This window comes from Danio rerio, chromosome 4 (assembly GCF_049306965.1).
Source record: "Danio rerio strain Tuebingen ecotype United States chromosome 4, GRCz12tu, whole genome shotgun sequence".
Lineage (NCBI taxonomy): Eukaryota > Metazoa > Chordata > Actinopteri > Cypriniformes > Danionidae > Danio > Danio rerio.
Window position 1 is genome coordinate 49,615,561 of NC_133179.1, and position 20,965 is coordinate 49,636,525.

Genomic DNA, 20,965 nt, shown 5'->3' on the forward strand with positions numbered 1-20,965 from the left:
TTCAGCAGCCGGATATGGCACTGACCTCTCGCCTTTTGGGGGGCACTTCAATACGCGGCTGCTGTCCCGAGATGAAAACCTTTGCCTTTTGGGGAGTTCTCGAGACCTACCTGACCTCGAATTCCCCTCTCGCCCTTCTAACGGGAGGGAGCCCCGGGCTCGAGGATATTACGAGCTCAGGGCTCTCTCCCGGGACAGCATGCCAAATACGCTTTATTGATTATCAGCTAAGTGTGAACTCTTGAAGTGTGGTTTATTCATAAACTAATTTCGAGAGGATCACGTGCTTATTATCAACACGGCTGGCTCCTTGTTAGCTTCGTAATAAGCCCTATTAGATGATTACGGAAGCATTATAAATAACCTTAGTTTTCCACTCCAGTTATCTTCGTCTTGAAGCTCCCCCCCTTCCACCCCTACATCCTCCCACTTTTTCTGATCGGGCGACACGGTGGCCCAGTGGCTAGCACTGTTGCCTCACAGTAAGAACACCGCTAGTCCAACCCATCGGGCTGGTTGGTGTTTCTGTGTGGAGTTTGCATGTTCTCCCCGTGTTCGCGTGGGTTTTCCCCGGGTTCCCCGGTTTCCTCCCACCGTCCAAAAACATAAACCATAGCAATCGACTAAAACAAATTATCACCCAATACAACCTGAGTTTACACTTCTCACGGTGACAAGCAGGGGAGTTCTCGAGACCTACCTGACCTCGAATTCCCCTCTCGCCCTTCTAACGGGAGGGAGCCCCGGGGATATTACGAGCTCAGGGCTCTCTCCCGGGACAACATGCCAAATACGCTTTATTGATTATCAGCTAAGTGTGAACTCTTGAAAAAAAAAAATGTGTTGTGTCTAACCTGCAGACAATGATGTTGAAGATTGTGCAGTTGAGGGTCCTGGCAATTCTTCTGTATTTAAAGTGAATGAAGAATCATTGTCACCAAAAGTCCTTTCTCTAAAACAGGCAAGACACAAACAATTTCAATTTTGTTCATTAAGCCACTTCAAAAATGTTCATGCATATTAAAAGCATTTGCCCAGTTTCATAGACAAGGCTTAGACCCTAGTGCCAGACAAAGTCTGGATGTAACTTACAATGACATACTGTATATAGCCATTAATGTCAAAAGTCACCAGTAATGATTTTCTCAAAGCAAGGCTTATAAAAGCTACATACATCAAATCTAATAATGTCTACTACTGACCCAGTTTATGAAACCAACACATTAATTTAAATTTAAGACAGTCCACCAGAAAATTATTTTGTTAATTTTTTACCCTACATTCCATCTGATCTTTGTACATCTCCCTCGAGATATATACAACCAAAACAAACTGTGCAAACTAATCCTTTAGTATTAAAGGCATGTCATCCTACAATTTTTAGCATAACTTTACCCTTCACCACACATGCTTGCATGAAAAGGCAAGACATCAGTTGGGAAAGAGATCTGGCAAATTGGACAAATCTGTAAAAAGTAAAAATAAATTAAACAATGTATGTTTGTAGCAAATTTGTTGAAGAACATACATATTCTACCCCATAAAAAGATTCTAAAATATTAAGAATAGTCTCAAATTTTTAATAGCTTCAAACACATTCTTTATGGAACCACGAATTGGGTATATTCAAATATAGTGAGTATACTCAAATACAAGAAATAGGCTTTGATCAAAGACCTGTAATGATGGTTCTAAGATGGGGTGAAGTGGGCTTGGCTGGTCAACAGTTTCGATTACATTTTCGTCTACATCATCATCTAGAATGGTCAAATCATTTGAAGACTCCTAATAAAAGTAATCAAAATGCATTGGCATTGTAAATAAATAATATTGATAGAACAATAAAACCATAATACTGTATGACTTACTGTCTCAGCTTCTTTACACTCTTCAATGTGTAAGGGCAGCAATGGCAGTGGTATTTTCTTACCACATTTCATACAGCTGGACTGTGGCATCTTAGCAAACTCCACAGAATCATAAGGTAATGGTTCAGTGGAAAGCTGTTCCTGTAATGGAACTACAAACAGCATGTTCTTTCCATTATTTGACACTGATTTTAGGAGTCGAGTTGAGTATCCATCAGCATCTGTGGGAATTATAGACAGCTTACGCCGCCCACCCCCACCTAATGGCAAAATCAATTGAGAATCACATTCAGGACTACTGTTGCCTTCTTGGGCTAGCAATATTGTTATAAATGTGTCACCTAAAATTTTGGACAGAAATGTTCTATAAAGCTCTGTTTACCACTGGAAAACTGAAGTAGGGCATGCCATAATCTTAGAACATGGCAAAGAAACATGTCCTTGACTAAAAAGTTTAAACTAATGAAGCTTATTACTAAATTATTAACGCCAACAAAGCACATACCAGTTTCATTAATTTACAAAAGTGCAAAGTTATTGCAAATGCACACAAATCATTTTTTGTTTATATGTAACATGCAAAACATAAATACCTGTAGACTTGTAAAACATCCAGCCACCCTGAAGTGTTTTTAATTTGGGAAACTCTCCTTCAAGCAGACTGACAATCTTAAGAATGAAACAAAATTCATCATTTAGTTTTTTTTTTTTTTCCAACAGATATAAAACTCCCATCAATTCCTAGTATTATGGTAACATTTGCAATTACCTCACTGTGTTTAAAATTATCTGGAACAGTTAAAAGCCTTTTTCCAAGTCCAGCATGGACAAGCTCAAGGTCTTCATCTCCTTTTGGTGTGAAGGGTGATGGTTTAGAGAGGACATGTATTTGAAAATCAGTTTTTTTAATGTTTCCAGGTTTGGCCACAGAAAAATCTCTGTCCCAAACATACTTGGGAATTGCCCATAGTGACAAAAGGGCAAAATGAATAAACATATTAATAATAAGAAACATTTTTTGCATGACACAAAAAGTTGTGTTTTACAGTAAACATGAAAAATTACCTTTTTAAGGCTTGCCTTACCATGTTTTCAGGCTCTGCAGGCAAAGGAATGGTCCCACTTGAGATGCTTTCTCTCATTGGTCTACTACCACTTGCTAGTGCATTTCTTTACGAAGATGGAGTAAGGCCCCTGGCTAATACATCGATCAGAGCTTTTGCTGCTATTTCTACTTCTAATGACAGTGCCTGTAAGACAAATACCAATTATACCTTTTATCATTTGTTATCTTCATAGTCCGCGATCAACACTGCCGACCCCCACCCCGCCCGTTCCTTACAGTCGGCGATCATCTCCTTTCTCCACCCCCCATACCCACCCACACCCAAAACGGCATTACGCTCTCCCGGTCTTCACTTTAGTACGCGATCGATTCCACCCCCAAATTAGTCCCCGATCAAATTTATAGCTGAGCCCTCCTTGAATGACAATCCTAGAATCGACCATGACAGAAGCCATGCTATTTTACACGACCATCCCGTTTTTCACTCGCCATGTTGGCTTAATAACGGACTTAATTTACGTTATAAAGTTTACATTATAAACAACAGCAGCCATTGCTTTAACAAACGTTTGATACTTAATCTTTGCATACATAAACCACTATAGAAATCAAGTAACCACTTACCCGCGCATCCCGCTCTTCACCTGCCATGCTAAATAGAGGAGTATTCTTCTTCTTAGAGGATCATCTCCGTTAATTAGGTCAGACTGCGCAAATGGAGCGCACAGTGAAGCGCTTCGGTCATTCCCGCGTTCTCAGGGAGTTGTGATTGGTTGAACAGTAAGCTCGCATCTTATTGGCTACAGGGCACGAGTGACTCACGTGGGAGGTGTGTGCTGACAGGAAAGTCTCAAAAATGCACACACTCGTATTCAGGGTGAGTCGTACGTGAGAGAGGATTTGCACATTCTCATTCAGGATGAACTCGTGAATTTTAAACATTCAAAACTTTTTGTACACTCTTATATATTTGCAAATGGTGTTTTGCATTTGTGAAATGTATTTTATGAAAATGTATTTTTATTTTGTGCATGTGAATTGTTTTTGTGAGTATAAATAAATATTTTACGCATGTAAATTTGGCTACGCATGTGTACATCGTGTCTTTTGCGTGAATTATTATTGAGTCTAATCTCTCTCCATAGAAAAACACTTTTTATCAGATCTGGACTCCGTTGCTTGAATATGTAGGTCCTAGGATTTCAGGTACATTTTTGCAAAACCTTAGATCACCATAAACTTTGGTTAATTTATGTACTTTTCTATTTTTATTATTACTCTGTATTTTTATGTCTTCTTTTTGATTTTGATTTTCATTATGTGCTGTGATGCTAAGAAATTTCTTGGTTGTAAGCTGTTGTCATTGTTCTGTTCTTTTTTGTTTTGTTAAAATAAAGACAAAAAAATGTATTTCGAAGAATTCCAGTTTGTCAGCAGATAGTGTCGGCGCATAAAACATTCCTTTGCATAGTGGTTTGGTTGTCTAGGACTATGATTCTCGTTCATGCTGTGAGAAATCCCAGATTCAAATTTCGGTTGAGCCCTTACAGTTGTCTGCTGTTTTGTAAGGGCGTTGTGGCTTACACAGAGGCCTTTTTTCTGAGAATGCCAGTTCGTCAGCTGATAGTGTTGCCATATAAAGTTACTGTTTTGCAGTGGCTCGTTGATCTAGGGGTATGATTCTCGCTTAGGGTGCCCTTGATTCGTTAGAGAAAGTTTTCTGACTATCTGATGCTTCTGACACCATGTGAAATAAATTCAATTTAGTGGCTCGTTGGTCTAGGGGTATGATTCGCACTTTGGGTGTGAAAGGTCCTGGGTCCCAATCCCAGACGAGCCCTTGCAGATGTTATGTGTTTTATAGGGCACTATGTCTATCATTAAAATCTCTTTCGAAGAATTCCAGTTTGTCAGCAGATAGTGTCGCCACATAAAACATTCCTTTGCATAGTGGCTTGCTGGTCTAGGAGTATGATTTTCGTTCATGCAATGAGAAATCCCAGATTCAGATTTCGGTTGAGCCCTTACACTTGTCTGCTGTTTTGTAAGGTTGTTGTGGCTTACACAGAGGCCTTTTTTCTGAGAATGCCAGTTCGTCAGCAGATAGTGTTGCCGTATAAAGTTGCTGTTTTGCAGTGGCTCGGTGGTCTAGGGGTATGATTCTCACTTAGGGTGCCCTTGATTCGTTAGGGAAAGATTTCTGACTATCTGACACCTTGTGAAATTCTCTCAATTTAGTGGTTCATTGGTCTATCTGTATGATTCTCGCTTCGATTGCGAGAGGACCCGGGTTCAATTCTCGGATGAGCCCTTGCAGGTGTACTGTGTTTTACAGGGCATTATATCTTTCGTAAAAACGTCTTTCAAAGAATTCCAATTTGTCAGCAGATAGTGTCGCCACATAAAATATTTCTTGCATAGTGGCTTGCTGGTCCAGGAGTATGATTCTCGTTCATGCCATGAGAAATCCTAGGTTCAAATTTCAGTTGAACCCTTACAGTTGTCTTTTGTTTTGTAAGGGCGTTGTGGCTTACACAGAGGCCTTTTTCTGAGAATGCCGGTTTGTCAGCAGATAGTGTTGCCATGTAAAGTTACTGTTTTGCAGTGGCTCGTTGGTCTAGGGGTATGATTCTGGCTTAGGGTGCCCTTGATTCGTCAGAGAAAGTTTTCTGACTATCTGATGCTTCTGACGCTATGTGAAATTTTATCACAGTAGTGGCTCGTTGGGGTAGGGGTATGATTCTCGCTTTGGGTGTGAGAGGTCCCGGGTTCAAATCCTGCACGAGCCCTTGCAGGTGTCATGTGTTTTACAGGGCACCATGACTTTCATTAAAATGTCTTTCGAAGAATTCCAGTTTGTCAGCAGATAGTGTCGCCACATAAAACATTCCTTTGCATAGTGCCTTGCTGGTCTATGAGTATGATTTTCGTTCATGCAATGAGAAATCCCAGATTCAAATTTCGGTTGAGCCTTTACATTTGTCTGCTGTTTTGTAAGGTCTACGGGCTTACACAGAGGCCTTTTTTCTGAGAATGCCAGTTCATCAGCAGATAGTTTTGCCATGTAAAGTGGCTGTTACAATAGCTAGTTGGTTTAGGGGTATGATTCTCGCTTAGGGTGCCATTGATTCGTTAGAGAAAGTTTTCTGACTATCTGATGGTTCTGACGCCATGTGAAGTTTTATCAATGTAGTGGCTCGTTGGTCTACGGGTATGATTTTCGCTTTGGGTGTGAGAGGTCCCGGGTTCAAATCCCGGATGAGCCCTTGCAGGTGTCATGTGTTTTACAGGGCACTATGACTTTTATTAAAATGTCTTTCGAAGAATTCCAGTTTGTCAGCAGATAGTGTCGCCACATAAAACATTCCTTTGCATAGTGGCTTGCTGGTCTAGGAGTATGATTTTCGTTCATGCAATGAGAAATCCCAGATTCAAATTTCGGTTGAGCCCTTACATTTGTCTGCTGTTTTGTAAGGTCTACGGGCTTACACAGAGGCCTTTTTTCTGAGAATGCCAGTTCATCAGCAGATAGTTTTGCCATGTAAAGTGGCTGTTACAGTAGCTAATTGGTTTAGGGGTATGATTCTCGCTTAGGGTGCCATTGATTCGTTAGAGAAAGTTTTCTGACTATCTGATGGTTCTGACGCCATGTGAAGTTTTATCAATGTAGTGGCTCGTTGGCCTAGGGGTATGATTCTCGCTTTGGGTGAGAGAGGTCCTGGGTTCATATCCCGGACGAGCCCTTGCAGGTATCATGTGTTTTACAGGGCACTATGACTTTCATTAAAATGTCTTTCGAAGAATTCCAGTTTGTCAGCAGATAGTGTCGCCACATAAAATATTCCTTTGCATAGTGGCTTGCTGGTCTAGGCGTATGATTTTCGTTCATGCAATGAGAAATCCCAGATTCAGATTTCGGTTGAGCCCTTACACTTGTCTGCTGTTTTGTAAGGTTGTTGTGGCTTACACAGAGGCCTTTTTTCTGAGAATGCCAGTTTGTCAGCAGATAGTGTTGCCATATAAAGTTGCTGCTTTGCAGTGGCTCGGTGGTCTAGGGGTATGATTCTCACTTAGGGTGCCCTTGATTCGTTAGAGAAAGATTTCTGACCATCTGACGTCTTGTGAAATTCTCTCAATTTAGTGGCTCATTGGTCTATGGGTATGATTCTCGCTTCGGTTGAGAGAGGACCCGGGTTCAGTTCCTGGATTAGCCCTTGCAGGTGTACTGTGTTTTACAGGGCATTATGTCTTTCATTAAAATGTCTTTCAAAGATTTCCAATTTGTCAGCAGATAGTGTCGCCACATAAAATATTTCTTGCATAGTGGCTTGCTGTTCTAGGAGTTTGATTCTCGTTCATGCCATGAGAAATCCTAGGTTCAAATTTCAGTTGAAACCTTACAGTTGTCTTTTGTTTTGTAAGGGCGTTGTGGCTTACACAGAGGCCTTTTTTCTGAGAATGCCGGTTTGTCAGCAGATAGTGTTGCCATGTAAAGTGGCTGTTTTGCAGTTGCTCGTTGGTCTACGGGCATGATACTCGCTTAAGATGCGAGAGGTCTTGTTTTCAAATCCTGGACGAACCATTGAAGAAGTCCCGGGTCCAAATGAAGCAAAAGCCCTGCTTCAATGTTTGTTAGATAAGGATTTCTGACCATCTGTTCCTTCTGATGTCTTGTAAAATATTCAAGCTTTTGTGGCTCGTTGGTCTAGGGGTATGATTCTCGCTTAGGGTGCGAGAGGTCCCGGGTTCAAATCCCGGACGAGCCCTTGCAGTTATTCTTTTGTTTTACAGGGCATTATGGCTTTCATAAAAAACGTTTTTCGAAGAATTCCAGTTTGTCAGCAGATAGTGTCGGCACATAAAGCATTCCTTTGCATAGTGGTTTGGTTGTCTAGGACTATGATTCTCGTTCATGCCGTGAGAAATCCCAGATTCAAATTTCGGTTGAGCCCTTACAGTTGTCTGCTGTTTTGTAAGGGCGTTGTGGCTTACACATAGGCCTTTTTTCTGAGAATGCCAGTTCGTCAGCTGATAGTGTTGCCATATAAAGTTACTGTTTTGCAGTGGCTCGTTGGTCTAGGGGTATGATTCTCGCTTCGGGTGTGAGAGATCCTGGGTTCAAATCCCGGACGAGCCCTTACAGGTGTTATGTGTTTTACAGGGCACTATGTCTTTCATTAAAATGTCTTTCGAAGAATTCCAGTTTGTCAGCAGATAGTGTCGCCACATAAAACATTCCTTTGCATAGTGGCTTGCTGGTCTAGGAGTTTGATTCTCGTTCATGCCATGAGAAATCCTAGGTTCAAATTTCAGTTGAACCCTTACAGTTGTCTTTTGTTTTGTAAGGGCGTTGTGGCTTACACAGAGGTCTTTTTTCTGAGAATGCCGGTTTGTCAGCAGATAGTGTTGCCATGTAAAGTGGCTGTTTTGCAGTTGCTCGTTGGTCTACGGGCATGATTCTCGCATAAGGTGCGAGAGCTCCTGTTTTCAAATCCTGGACGAACCATTGCAGAAGTCCCGGGTCCAAATGAAGCAAAAGCCCTGCTTCAATGTTTGTTAGATAAGGATTTCTGACCATCTGTTGCTTCTGATGTCTTGTGAAATACTCTAGTTTTTGTGGCTCGTTGGTCTAGGGGTATGATTCTCGCTTAGGGTGCGAGAGGTCCCGGGTTCAAATCCCGGACGAGCCCTTGCAGTTATTCTGTTGTTTTACAGGGCATTATGGCTTTCATAAAAAAACGTTTTTCGAAGAATTCCAGTTTGTCAGCAGATAGTGTCGGCACATAAACATTCCTTTCCATAGTGGTTTGGTTGTCTAGCAGTATGCTTTTCGTTCATGCCGTGAGAAATCCCAGATTCAAATTTCGGTTGAGCCCTTACAGTTGTCTGCTGTTTTGTAAGGGCATTGTGGCTTACACAGAGGCCTTTTTTCTGAGAATGCCAGTTCGTCAGCAGATAGTGTTGCCATATAAAGTTACTGTTTTGCAGTGGCTCGTTGGTCTAGGGGTATGATTCTCGCTTGGGTGTGAGACGTCCCGGGTTCGAATCCTGGACGAGCCTTGCAGGTGTCATGTGTTTTACAGGGCACTATGTCTTTCATTAAAATGTCTTTCGAAGAATTCCAGTTTGTCAGCAGATAGTGTCGCCACATAAAACATTCCTTTGCATAGTGGCTTGCTGATCTAGGCGTATGATTTTCGTTCATGCAATGAGAAATCCCAGATTCAAATTTCGGTTGAGCCCTTACAGTTGTCTGCTGTTTTGTAAGGTCGTTGTGGCTTACACAGAGGCCTTTTTTCTGAGAATGCCAGTTTGTCAGCAGATAGTGTTGCCATATAAAGTTGCTGTTTTGCAGTGGCTCGGTGGTCTAGGGGTATGATTCTCGCTTAGGGTGCCCTTGATTCGTTAGAGAAAGATTTCTGACTATCTGACGCCTTGTGAAATTCTCTCAATTAAGTGGCTCATTGGTCTATGGGTATGATTCTCGCATTGGTTGCGAGAGGACCCGGGTTCAATACCCGGATGATCCCTTGCAGGTGTACTGTGTTTTACAGGGCATTATGTCTTTCGTAAAAACGTCTTTCAAAGAATTCCAATTTGTCAGCAGATAGTGTCGCCACATAAAATGTTTCTTGAATAGTGGCTTGCTGGTCTAGGAGTATGATTCTCCTTCATGCCATGAGAAATCCTAGCTTCAAATTTCAGTTGAACCCTTACAGTTGTCTTTTGTTTTGTATGGGCGTTGTGGCTTACACAGAGGCCTTTTTTCTGAGAATGCCGGTTTGTCAGCAGATAGTGTTGCCATGTAAAGTGGCTGTTTTGCAGGTGCTCGTTGGTCTACGGGCTTGATTCTCGCATAAGGTGCGAGAGGTCCCGTTTTCAAAGCCTGGACGAACCATTGCAGAAGTCCCGGGTCCAAATGAAGCAAAAGCCCTTCTTCAATGTTTGTAAGATAAGGATTTCTGACCATCTGTTGCTTCTGATGTCTTGTGAAATATTCAAGCTTTTGTGGCTCGTTGGTCTAGGGGTATGATTCTCGCTTAGGGTGCGAGAGGTCCCGGGTTCAAATCCCGGACGAGCCCTTGCAGTTATTCTGTTGTTTTACAGGGCATTATGGCTTTCATAAAAAAACAATTTACGAAGAATTCCAGTTTGTCAGCAGATAGTGTCGGCACATAAACATTCCTTTCCATAGTGGTTTGGTTGTCTAGCAGTATGCTTTTCGTTCATGCCGTGAGAAATCCCAGATTCAAATTTCGGTTGAGCCCTTACAGTTGTCTGCTGTTTTGTAAGGGCATTGTGGCTTACACAGAGGCCTTTTTTCTGAGAATGCCAGTTCGTCAGCAGATAGTGTTGCCATATAAAGTTACTGTTTTGCTGTGGCTCGTTGGTCTAGGGGTATGATTCTCGCTTCGGGTGTGAGAGGTCCCGGGTTCAAATCCCGGACGAGCCCTTGCAGGTGTCATGTGTTTTACAGGGCACTATGTCTTTCATTAAAATGTCTTTCGAAGAATTCCAGTTTGTCAGCAGATAGTGTCGCCACATAAAACATTCCTTTGCATAGTGGCTTGCTGGTCTAGGCGTATGATTTTCGTACATGCAATAAGAAATCCCAGATTCAAATTTCGGTTGAGCCCTTACAGTTGTCTGCTGTTTTGTAAGGTCATTGTGGCTTACACAGAGGCCTTTTTTCTGAGAATGCCAGTTTGTCAGCAGATAGTGTTGCCATATAAAGTTGTTGTTTTGCAGTGGCTCAGTGGTCTAGGAGTATGACTCTCACTAATGGTGCCCTTGATTCGTTAGAGAAAGATTTCTGACTATCTGACGCCTTGTGAAACTCTCTCAATTAAGTGGCTCATTGGTCTATGGGTATGATTCTCGCATAGGTTGCGAGAGGACCCGGGTTCAATACCTGGATGAGCCCTTGCAGGTGTACTGTGTTTTACAGGGCATTATGTCTTTCGTAAAAACGTCTTTCAAAGAATTCCAATTTGTCAGCAGATAGTGTCGCCACATAAAATATTTCTTGAATAGTGGCTTGCTGGTCTAGGAGTATGATTCTCCTTCATGCCATGAGAAATCCTAGCTTCAAATTTCAGTTGAACCCTTACAGTTGTCTTTTGTTTTGTATGGGCGTTGTGGCTTACACAGAGGCCTTTTTTCTGAGAATGCCGGTTTGTCAGCAGATAGTGTTGCCATGTAAAGTGGCTGTTTTGCAGTTGCTCGTTGGTCTACGGGCTTGATTCTCGCATAAGGTGCGAGAGGTCCCGTTTTCAAAGCCTGGACGAACCATTGCAGAAGTCCCGGGTCCAAATGAAGCAAAAGCCCTGCTTCAATGTTTGTAAGATAAGGATTTCTGACCATCTGTTGCTTCTGATGTCTTGTGAAATACTCTAGTTTTTGTGGCTCGTTGGTCTAGGGGTATGATTCTCGCTTAGGGTGCGAGAGGTCCCGGGTTCAAATCCCGGACGAGCCCTTGCAGTTATTCTGTTGTTTTACAGGGCATTATGGCTTTCATAAAAAAACGTTTTTCGAAGAATTCCAGTTTGTCAGCAGATAGTGTCGGCACATAAACATTCCTTTCCATAGTGGTTTGGTTGTCTAGAAGTATGCTTTTCGTTCATGCCGTGAGAAATCCCAGATTCACATTTCGGTTAACCCCCTAACAGTTGTCTGCTGTTTTGTAAGGGCGTTGTGGCTTACACAGAGGCCTTTTTTCTGAGAATGCCAGTTCGTCAGCAGATAGTGTTGCCATATAAAGTTACTGTTTTGCAGTGGCTCGTTGGTCAAGGGGTATGAATCTCGCTTAGGGTGCCCTTGATTCGTTAGAAAAAGTTTTCTGACTATCTGATACTTCTGAGGCCATGTGAAATTCTCTCAATTTAGTGGCTCGTTGGTCTAGGGGTATGATTCTTGCTTCAGGTGTGAGAGGTCCTGAGTTCAAATCCCAGACGAGCCCTTGCAGGTGTCATGTGTTTTACAGGGCACTATGTCTTTCATTAAAATGTCTTTCGAAGAATTCCAGTTTGTCAGCAGATAGTGTCGCCACATAAAACATTCCTTTGCATAGTGGCTTGCTGGTCTAGGCATATGATTTTCGTTCATGCAATGAGAAATCCCAGATTCAAATTTCGGTTGAGCCCTTACAGTTGTCTGCTGTTTTGTAAGGTCGTTGTGGCTTACACAGAGGCCTTTTTTCTGAGAATGCCAGTTTGTCAGCAGATAGTGTTGCCATATAAAGTTGCTGTTTTGCAGTGGCTCGGTGGTCTAGGGGTATGACTCTCACTTAGGGTGCCCTTGATTCGTTAGAGAAAGATTTCTGACTATCTGACGCCTTGTGAAATTGTCTCGATTTAGTGGCTCATTGGTCTATGGGTATGATTCTCGCTTCGGTTGCTAGAGGTCCCGGGTTCAATACAAGGATGAGCCCTTGTAGGTGTACTGTGTTTTACAGGGCAATATGTCTTTCGTAAAAACATCTTTCAAAGAATTCCAATTTGTCAGCAGATAGTGTCGCCACATAAAATATTTCTTGCATAGTGGCTTGCTGGTCTAGGAGTATGATTCTAGTTCATGCCATGAGAAATCCTAGGTTCAAATTTCAGTTGAACCCTTACAGTTGTCTTTTGTTTTGTAAGGTCGTTGTGGCTTACACAGAGGTCTTTTTTCTGAGAATGCCGGTTTGTCAGCAGATAGTGTTGCCATGTAAAGTGGCTGTTTTGCAGTTGCTTGTTGGTCTACGGGCTTGATTCTCGCATAAGGTGTGAGAGGTCCCGTTTTCAAAGCCTGGACGAACCATTGCAGAAGTCCCGGGTCCAAATGAAGCAAAAGCCCTGCTTCAATGTTTGTAAGATAAGGATTTCTGACCATCTGTTGCTTCTGATGTCTTGTGAAATATTCAAGCTTTTGTGGCTCGTTGGTCTAGGGGTATGATTCTCGCTTAGGGTGCGAGAGGTCCAGGGTTCAAATCCCGGACGAGCCCTTGCAGTTATTCTGTTGTTTTACAGGGCATTATGGCTTTCATAAAAAAACAATTTACGAAGAATTCCAGTTTGTCAGCAGATAGTGTCGGCACATAAACATTCCTTTCCATAGTGGTTTGGTTGTCTAGTAGTATGCTTTTCGTTCATGCCGTGAGAAATCCCAGATTCAAATTTCGGTTGAGCCCTTACAGTTGTCTGCTGTTTTGTAAGGGCATTGTGGCTTACACAGAGGCCTTTTTTCTGAGAATGCCAGTTCGTCAGCAGATAGTGTTGCCATATAAAGTTACTGTTTTGTAGTGGCTCGTTGGTCTAGGGGTATGATTCTCGCTTAGGGTGCCCTTGATTCGTTAGAGAAAGTTTTCTGACTATCTGACGCCTTGTGAAATTCTCTCAATTAAGTGGCTCATTGGTCTATGGGTATGATTCTCGCATTGGTTGCGAGAGGACCCGGGTTCAATACCCGGATGATCCCTTGCAGGTGTACTGTGTTTTACAGGGCATTATGTCTTTCGTAAAAACGTCTTTCAAAGAATTCCAATTTGTCAGCAGATAGTGTCGCCACATAAAATGTTTCTTGAATAGTGGCTTGCTGGTCTAGGAGTATGATTCTCCTTCATGCCATGAGAAATCCTAGCTTCAAATTTCAGTTGAACCCTTACAGTTGTCTTTTGTTTTGTATGGGCGTTGTGGCTTACACAGAGGCCTTTTTTCTGAGAATGCCGGTTTGTCAGCAGATAGTGTTGCCATGTAAAGTGGCTGTTTTGCAGGTGCTCGTTGGTCTACGGGCTTGATTCTCGCATAAGGTGCGAGAGGTCCCGTTTTCAAAGCCTGGACGAACCATTGCAGAAGTCCCGGGTCCAAATGAAGCAAAAGCCCTTCTTCAATGTTTGTAAGATAAGGATTTCTGACCATCTGTTGCTTCTGATGTCTTGTGAAATATTCAAGCTTTTGTGGCTCGTTGGTCTAGGGGTATGATTCTCGCTTAGTGTGCGAGAGGTCCCGGGTTCAAATCCCGGACGAGCCCTTGCAGTTATTCTGTTGTTTTACAGGGCATTATGGCTTTCATAAAAAAACAATTTACGAAGAATTCCAGTTTGTCAGCAGATAGTGTCGGCACATAAACATTCCTTTCCATAGTGGTTTGGTTGTCTAGCAGTATGCTTTTCGTTCATGCCGTGGGAAATCCCAGATTCAAATTTCGGTTGAGCCCTTACAGTTGTCTGCTGTTTTGTAAGGGCTTTGTGGCTTACACAGAGGCCTTTTTTCTGAGAATGCCAGTTCGTCAGCAGATAGTGTTGCCATATAAAGTTACTGTTTTGCTGTGGCTCGTTGGTCTAGGGGTATGATTCTTGCTTCAGGTGTGAGAGGTCCTGAGTTCAAATCCCAGACGAGCCCTTGCAGGTGTCATGTGTTTTACAGGGCACTATGTCTTTCATTAAAATGTCTTTCGAAGAATTCCAGTTTGTCAGCAGATAGTGTCGCCACATAAAACATTCCTTTGCATAGTGGCTTGCTGGTCTAGGCATATGATTTTCGTTCATGCAATGAGAAATCCCAGATTCAAATTTCGGTTGAGCCCTTACAGTTGTCTGCTGTTTTGTAAGGTCGTTGTGGCTTACACAGAGGCCTTTTTTCTGAGAATGCCAGTTTGTCAGCAGATAGTGTTGCCATATAAAGTTGCTGTTTTGCAGTGGCTCGGTGGTCTAGGGGTATGACTCTCACTTAGGGTGCCCTTGATTCGTTAGAGAAAGATTTCTGACTATCTGACGCCTTGTGAAATTGTCTCGATTTAGTGGCTCATTGGTCTATGGGTATGATTCTCGCTTCGGTTGCTAGAGGTCCCGGGTTCAATACAAGGATGAGCCCTTGTAGGTGTACTGTGTTTTACAGGGCAATATGTCTTTCGTAAAAACATCTTTCAAAGAATTCCAATTTGTCAGCAGATAGTGTCGCCACATAAAATATTTCTTGCATAGTGGCTTGCTGGTCTAGGAGTATGATTCTAGTTCATGCCATGAGAAATCCTAGGTTCAAATTTCAGTTGAACCCTTACAGTTGTCTTTTGTTTTGTAAGGGCGTTGTGGCTTACACAGAGGTCTTTTTTCTGAGAATGCCGGTTTGTCAGCAGATAGTGTTGCCATGTAAAGTGGCTGTTTTGCAGTTGCTTGTTGGTCTACGGGCTTGATTCTCGCATAAGGTGTGAGAGGTCCCGTTTTCAAAGCCTGGACGAACCATTGCAGAAGTCCCGGGTCCAAATGAAGCAAAAGCCCTGCTTCAATGTTTGTAAGATAAGGATTTCTGACCATCTGTTGCTTCTGATGTCTTGTGAAATATTCAAGCTTTTGTGGCTCGTTGGTCTAGGGGTATGATTCTCGCTTAGGGTGCGAGAGGTCCAGGGTTCAAATCCCGGACGAGCCCTTGCAGTTATTCTGTTGTTTTACAGGGCATTATGGCTTTCATAAAAAAACAATTTACGAAGAATTCCAGTTTGTTAGCAGATAGTGTCGGCACATAAACATTCCTTTCCATAGTGGTTTGGTTGTCTAGTAGTATGCTTTTCGTTCATGCCGTGAGAAATCCCAGATTCAAATTTCGGTTGAGCCCTTACAGTTGTCTGCTGTTTTGTAAGGGCATTGTGGCTTACACAGAGGCCTTTTTTCTGAGAATGCCAGTTCGTCAGCAGATAGTGTTGCCATATAAAGTTACTGTTTTGTAGTGGCTCGTTGGTCTAGGGGTATGATTCTCGCTTAGGGTGCCCTTGATTCGTTAGAGAAAGTTTTCTGACTATCTGATGCTTCTGAGGCCATGTGTAATTCTCTCAATTTAGTGGCTCGTTGGTCTAGGGATATGATTCTCGCTCCGGGTGTGAGAAGTCCCGGGTTCAAATCCCGGACGAGCCCTTGCAGGTGTCATGTGTTTTACAGGGCACTATGTCTTTCACTAAAATGTCTTTCGAAGAATATCAGTTTGTCAGCAGATAGTGTCGCCACATAAAACATTCCTTTGCATAGTGGCTTGCTGGTCTAGGCATATGATTATCGTTCATGCAATGAGAAATCCCAGATTCAAATTTCGGTTGAGCCCTTACAGTTGTCTGCTGTTTTGTAAGGTCGTTGTGGCTTACACAGAGGCCTTTTTTCTGAGAATGCCAGTTTGTCAGCAGATAGTGTTGCCATATAAAGTTGCTGTTTTGCAGTGGCTCGGTGGTCTAGGGGTATGTCTCTCACTTAGGGTGCCCTTGATTCGTTAGAGAAAGATTTCTGACTATCTGACACCTTGTGAAATTGTCTCAATTTAGTGGCTCATTGGTCTATGGGTATGATTCTTGCTTTGGTTGCGAGAGGACCCGGGTTCAATTCCTGGATGAGCCCTTGCAGGTGTACTGTGTTTTACAGGGCTTTATGTCTTTCGTAAAAACGTCTTTCAAAGAATTCCAATTTGTCAGCAGATAGTGTCGCCACATAAAATATTTCTTGCATAGTGGCTTGCTGGTCTAGGAGTATGATTATCGTTCATGCCATGAAAAATCCTAGGTTCAAATTTCAGTTGAACCCTTACAGTTGTCTTTTGTTTGTAAGGGCGTTGTGGCTTACACAGAGGCCTTTTTTCTGAGAATGCCGGTTTGTCAGCAGATAGTGTTGCTATGTAAAGTGGCTGTTTTGCAGTTGCTCGTTGGTCTACGGGCTTGATTCTCGCATAAGGTGCGAGAGGTCCCGTTTTCAAATCCTGGACGAACCATTGCAGAAGTCCCGGGTTCAAAAGAAGCAAAAGCCCTGCTTCAATGTTTGTTAGATAAGGATTTCTGACCATCTGTTGCTTCTGATGTCTTGTGAAATATGTAAACTATTGTGGCTTGTTGGTCTAGGGGTATGATTCTCGCTTTGGGTATGATAGGTCCCGGGTTCAAATCCTGGACGAGTCCTTGCAGTTTCTCTGTTGTTTTACAGGGCATTATGGCTTTCATAAAAAACGTTTTTCGAAGAATTCCAGTTTGTCAGCAGATAGTGTCGGCACATAAAACATTCCTTTGCATAGTGGCATGGTTGTCTACGAGTATGATTCTCGTTCATGCCATGATAAATCCCAGATTCAAATTTCGGTTGAGCCCTTACAGTTGTCTGCTGTTTTGTAAGGGCGTTGTGGCTTACACAGAGGCCTATTTTCTGAGAATGCCAGTTCGTCAGCAGATAGTGTTGCCCTGTAAAGTTGCTGTCTGAGTGAACTATGCTTTTAAGCCAGGGGTCACTAAACCTGTTCCTGGAGGTCTTAAAATGACAACCAAAGAGGTTGTTTCCAGTTTTTTCCAGTTGTTTACACACAATTTCTGAAAGCATGTTTCATATTGTCAGAACTCTACACACAAATCACAAAACACACACACATTTGGCAAAACTCTTCAATTCTTCTGCTAAATGAAACTATAAGTTCAAAACAATGTGATTTCTTCTCAAAAAGGTATTTTGTTTTCAAATGACACACACAAGCCATCACATTAACAGACATTCATAAGATAAGTTAAACACTAATGTGCTTAATGTAAAACACTATGACGACTTCTCTATTCATCATAATGACTTTCTGTAAGCCTTCTTCTGTTCAGTGTTACACTTACTACAGACAGTACATAGAACTACAGAAGTGCATTGTAAAATTTTTCGAAAATTGTTTTTATACAAAACAAACAAATACCAAATATATTTTACTGTATTTTCCCCACAAAAACAGTGTACAGTGTTCATCCCAACCAACACAAAGTTGCAGAAAATGTGGTCTACATATACCATCAACAAAAGTATTTACTAAATACAGTTACAGTAAAAAAAAAAAAAAAAAAAAAACAGCTATACTGCATTCTCTTTTCTGTATTGGTGTGGCCAAGCAGTGGGGGAAATGTCACCTTGCATGGCAAATCCAGCCATGAAAAGCATCAACTGCTATAGCTTGGAGAAGGGGTATACGTGTGTTTGGATTTCGGTCATACACTTTTCATCTCCAGGCAGGAAAAAGGTCCTCAATAGGTTTGAGGAATGGAGAATATGGAGGGGGAGATAAACAACTTAAAAACATGGGTGTGCAGTCAACTAGTTGTGAATCAGATGAGCTCTCATATGTAACTCAATTTGTCGCACTATCCATTATGCCTCAAAGCTATACAGTTTTATAATTAATTTCGTTAATCTCTATAAAAAAAAGCACACGCACCACCTGAACTAAGGCGCTGCTGGGATTTAAGCCCAGGATCTCCTGTTTACAAGACAGGCATTTTGACCAGCTAAGCCACAGCGCCACAAAAATTAATTGTAAGAGACATTTGCCCGATAACAAAAATAGAAGAAGAAAAAAATACACAACAAAAACCAGCATGTCAGGATGCAGAAAATGCTGACAAGACGGACGTGGTCTTTTAGAGTCTGGATGATCATGTCTCAAACTTGACCGGTAACCTGGCCTCTGTTCAAGATCAAAGCAAAAAATGCATTATTTTATTTTTATTTAATCTACCCTTAATCATGTGTTAAGTGTTTTTTGGAATATCCAGTTTCATTACATCCAAACCCTCTGTCTGCTCGGAAAATGGAAATCATTTCATCTAAGACAATGGATAGTGCATTGGACTTCTTGGCTGCGAACTGAGTCATTTAAAGGTTTTGAGTTCAAGTCCCACCAGCGTTGCAAGCTTTGCCCTTTTTCTTTACTGACTTAGGAGTGGTGCGTTTCCAACATTTTTGGCATCTGTCCATCCTGTTCTGCTTTTTAATTTCATTGCGCAGTGCAGGCTCAGATACTAGGGGTACTCTACAATGAAGCCGATGACTTAATTGAGCTGTTTTAAATAAGGGAGATTAGAAAACGGTGCAGGGCCAAGTAAGCTTAAGGAATGACTCAAAGGCAACCTGTGGTTTTGGGCAAAAGTGTCTACCACCTATTGTTGAGATCACGCCTTTTGGAATTGTCGTACAAGAGCCTCTTTATGCATGTGCAAAGTAACTAAGTAGAAAGCATAGTAAATTTTGCTTTTCCCCCACTGTCTTAGATGAAACTGCGTTTGGAAGTATCGTATCCAGAGGTTTTTTTTTTTAGTGTTAAGACTAAGTTGGCCAGAGCACCTGTCTTGGGAACAGCAGGTCCTAGGTTCAAATCCAAATTGCACCTTTCCCTCAGATTTCCATTTTCCGAGCTGACTCTGGGTTTGGATGTAATGAAACTGTAGATTCCAAAAAACACTTGACACTTGATTAAGGGTAGATTAAATAAAAATAAATCAATGCATTTTTTGCTTTGATCTTGAACGGAGGCCAGGTTACTGGTCAGGTTTGAGACATGATCATCCAGACTCTAAAAGACCATGTCCATCTTGTCGGCATTTTCTGCATCTTGACATGCTGGTTTTTGTTGTGTATTGGTTTATTCTTCTTCGATTTTTGTTATCGGGCAAATGTCTCTTACGGTCATTCATTGTGGTGCTGTGGCTTAGCTGGTCGACGCGCCTCTCTTGTAAACAGGAGATCCTGGGCTTGATTGATCCTGGGCTAAATTGATCCAGGTGGTGAATGCGCTTGTTTTATAGAGCTTACCCGAATGCATAATAAAATTGTATAGCTTTGAGGCCTAATGAATAGTGCGACAAATAGAGTTAAACAACCTCTTTGATTGCCATTTTAGACTTGCTCTCTTTTTTTAGTCTCTGTGTGCAAAACCGTCTAGCCTTCTTTTCAGCTTTGGTGCTGTGGCTTAGTTGGTCAAAGCGCCTGTCTCGTAAACAGGAGATCCTGGGTTCAACTCCCAGCAGTGCCTAATGTACATGTGCCAGGGTTGCTTTTTCTTAAGAGTTACGAGTGTTTACGCAGCGGGATGTTTAGCAGTCGGTTTCTAAACAAAACTCAAATCCTTAAGAACGCTACTCGTTCAAGAGGACTTCGGACGATGGCTTTATATAGCATAATGTGGTAATGCCTAACCAATTGGACTTTAATATTTCAAGTCCAGACATTCACACATGCAGCGCTACCATTGTTAGTTTTTTTCTTTTCTTTTTTCGATTAAACAATTAGCCCTTGTCAACATCGTTTGACCCTGTGGCTTAGTTGGTCAAAGCGCCTGTCTAGTAAACAGGAGATCCTGAGTTCAAATCCCAGCAGTACTTTGTCTGCAGTTGGCTGTTCTTTCATGGGCCAGAGAGTCCCAAAAAGTGCTTTTTTTTGGTGCAGGCTCTGTGGTGCAATGGATAGCGCATTGGACTTCTAGGCTGTGAGCTGAGCCATTCAAAGGTTGTAGGTTCGAGTCCCACAAGAGTTGCAAGCTTTGCCCTTTTTCTTCACTGACTTAAGGTGTGGTGCGTTTCCAACATTTCAGGCATCTGTCCATCCCGTTTTGCTTCTTTCTTTCATTGCGCAGTGCAGGCTCAGATACTAGGGGTACTCTACAATGAAGCCGATGACTTAATTGAGCTGTTTTAAATAAGGAAGATTATAAAACGGTGCAAGACCGAGTGGACTTAAGGAATGACTCGAAGGCAACCTGTGGTTTAGGGCAAAAGTGACTGCCACCTATTGTTAAGATCACACCTTTTGGATTTGTCGTACAAGAGCCTCTTTATGCATGTGCAAAGTAACTGAGTAGAAAGCATAGTAAATTTTGCTTCCCCCCCACTGTCTTAGATGAAACTGCGTTTGGAAGTATCGTATCCACAGTTTTTTTCTTTTAGTGTTAAGACTAACGGCTGTTTCACACCGCAAGCGCCAGCAGCGCGTGTTTTTTCGGCGTCCATGTTAACAGATTAGAGCTTTTATATCGCACGCAGCAGCAGCGCGTCGGCGCGAGGCGTGAGCGTCGCTGAAGCAGCAGTGCAGCGATAGTTTTGGCGTCGGGTCTATTTTTGACGCGCTGCTCACGCTCAATTAAAGTGACAGTGCATTGATAATGACCAAAACACAATGAATGACAGTAAAAAGTAGCAATTGTACCCAATAAATGCCTTAATAATGTCAACTGATTTATATATAGTAAATTGTAACCCAGGTTACTAGTGGGTAGTACACAGCAATAGA

At 42.1% G+C, this 20,965-nt stretch overlaps 1 long non-coding RNA gene and 11 other non-coding genes across 12 annotated transcripts; 10 read left to right on the forward strand and 2 right to left on the reverse strand.

Moving 5' to 3' along the window:
* Positions 1-870: 870 nt before the first annotated feature.
* On the reverse strand, positions 871-1,759 carry LOC141381740 (uncharacterized). Its single transcript, XR_012402390.1, has 3 exons — positions 1,678-1,759; positions 1,396-1,466; positions 871-952 (listed from the first exon to the last, which is right to left on the reverse strand). It is a non-coding gene; the product is annotated as an uncharacterized lncRNA (long non-coding RNA).
* A 5,869-nt stretch (positions 1,760-7,628) lies between these two features.
* On the forward strand, positions 7,629-7,700 carry trnap-agg (transfer RNA proline (anticodon AGG)). Its single transcript has one exon. It is a non-coding gene; the product is annotated as a tRNA-Pro (tRNA).
* Positions 7,701-7,999: 299 nt separating this feature from the next.
* trnap-cgg (transfer RNA proline (anticodon CGG)) lies at positions 8,000-8,071 on the forward strand. The gene has a single exon. It is a non-coding gene; the product is annotated as a tRNA-Pro (tRNA).
* A 481-nt stretch (positions 8,072-8,552) lies between these two features.
* Positions 8,553-8,624, forward strand: trnap-agg (transfer RNA proline (anticodon AGG)). The gene has a single exon. It is a non-coding gene; the product is annotated as a tRNA-Pro (tRNA).
* A 1,320-nt stretch (positions 8,625-9,944) lies between these two features.
* On the forward strand, positions 9,945-10,016 carry trnap-agg (transfer RNA proline (anticodon AGG)). Its single transcript has one exon. It is a non-coding gene; the product is annotated as a tRNA-Pro (tRNA).
* A 299-nt stretch (positions 10,017-10,315) lies between these two features.
* trnap-cgg (transfer RNA proline (anticodon CGG)) lies at positions 10,316-10,387 on the forward strand. Its single transcript has one exon. It is a non-coding gene; the product is annotated as a tRNA-Pro (tRNA).
* Positions 10,388-11,338: 951 nt separating this feature from the next.
* trnap-agg (transfer RNA proline (anticodon AGG)) lies at positions 11,339-11,410 on the forward strand. The gene has a single exon. It is a non-coding gene; the product is annotated as a tRNA-Pro (tRNA).
* A 1,434-nt stretch (positions 11,411-12,844) lies between these two features.
* On the forward strand, positions 12,845-12,916 carry trnap-agg (transfer RNA proline (anticodon AGG)). Its single transcript has one exon. It is a non-coding gene; the product is annotated as a tRNA-Pro (tRNA).
* A 953-nt stretch (positions 12,917-13,869) lies between these two features.
* trnat-agu (transfer RNA threonine (anticodon AGU)) lies at positions 13,870-13,941 on the forward strand. Its single transcript has one exon. It is a non-coding gene; the product is annotated as a tRNA-Thr (tRNA).
* A 1,322-nt stretch (positions 13,942-15,263) lies between these two features.
* On the forward strand, positions 15,264-15,335 carry trnap-agg (transfer RNA proline (anticodon AGG)). Its single transcript has one exon. It is a non-coding gene; the product is annotated as a tRNA-Pro (tRNA).
* A 2,795-nt stretch (positions 15,336-18,130) lies between these two features.
* On the reverse strand, positions 18,131-18,204 carry trnat-ugu (transfer RNA threonine (anticodon UGU)). Its single transcript has one exon. It is a non-coding gene; the product is annotated as a tRNA-Thr (tRNA).
* A 1,434-nt stretch (positions 18,205-19,638) lies between these two features.
* On the forward strand, positions 19,639-19,712 carry trnat-cgu (transfer RNA threonine (anticodon CGU)). The gene has a single exon. It is a non-coding gene; the product is annotated as a tRNA-Thr (tRNA).
* Positions 19,713-20,965: the final 1,253 nt, after the last annotated feature.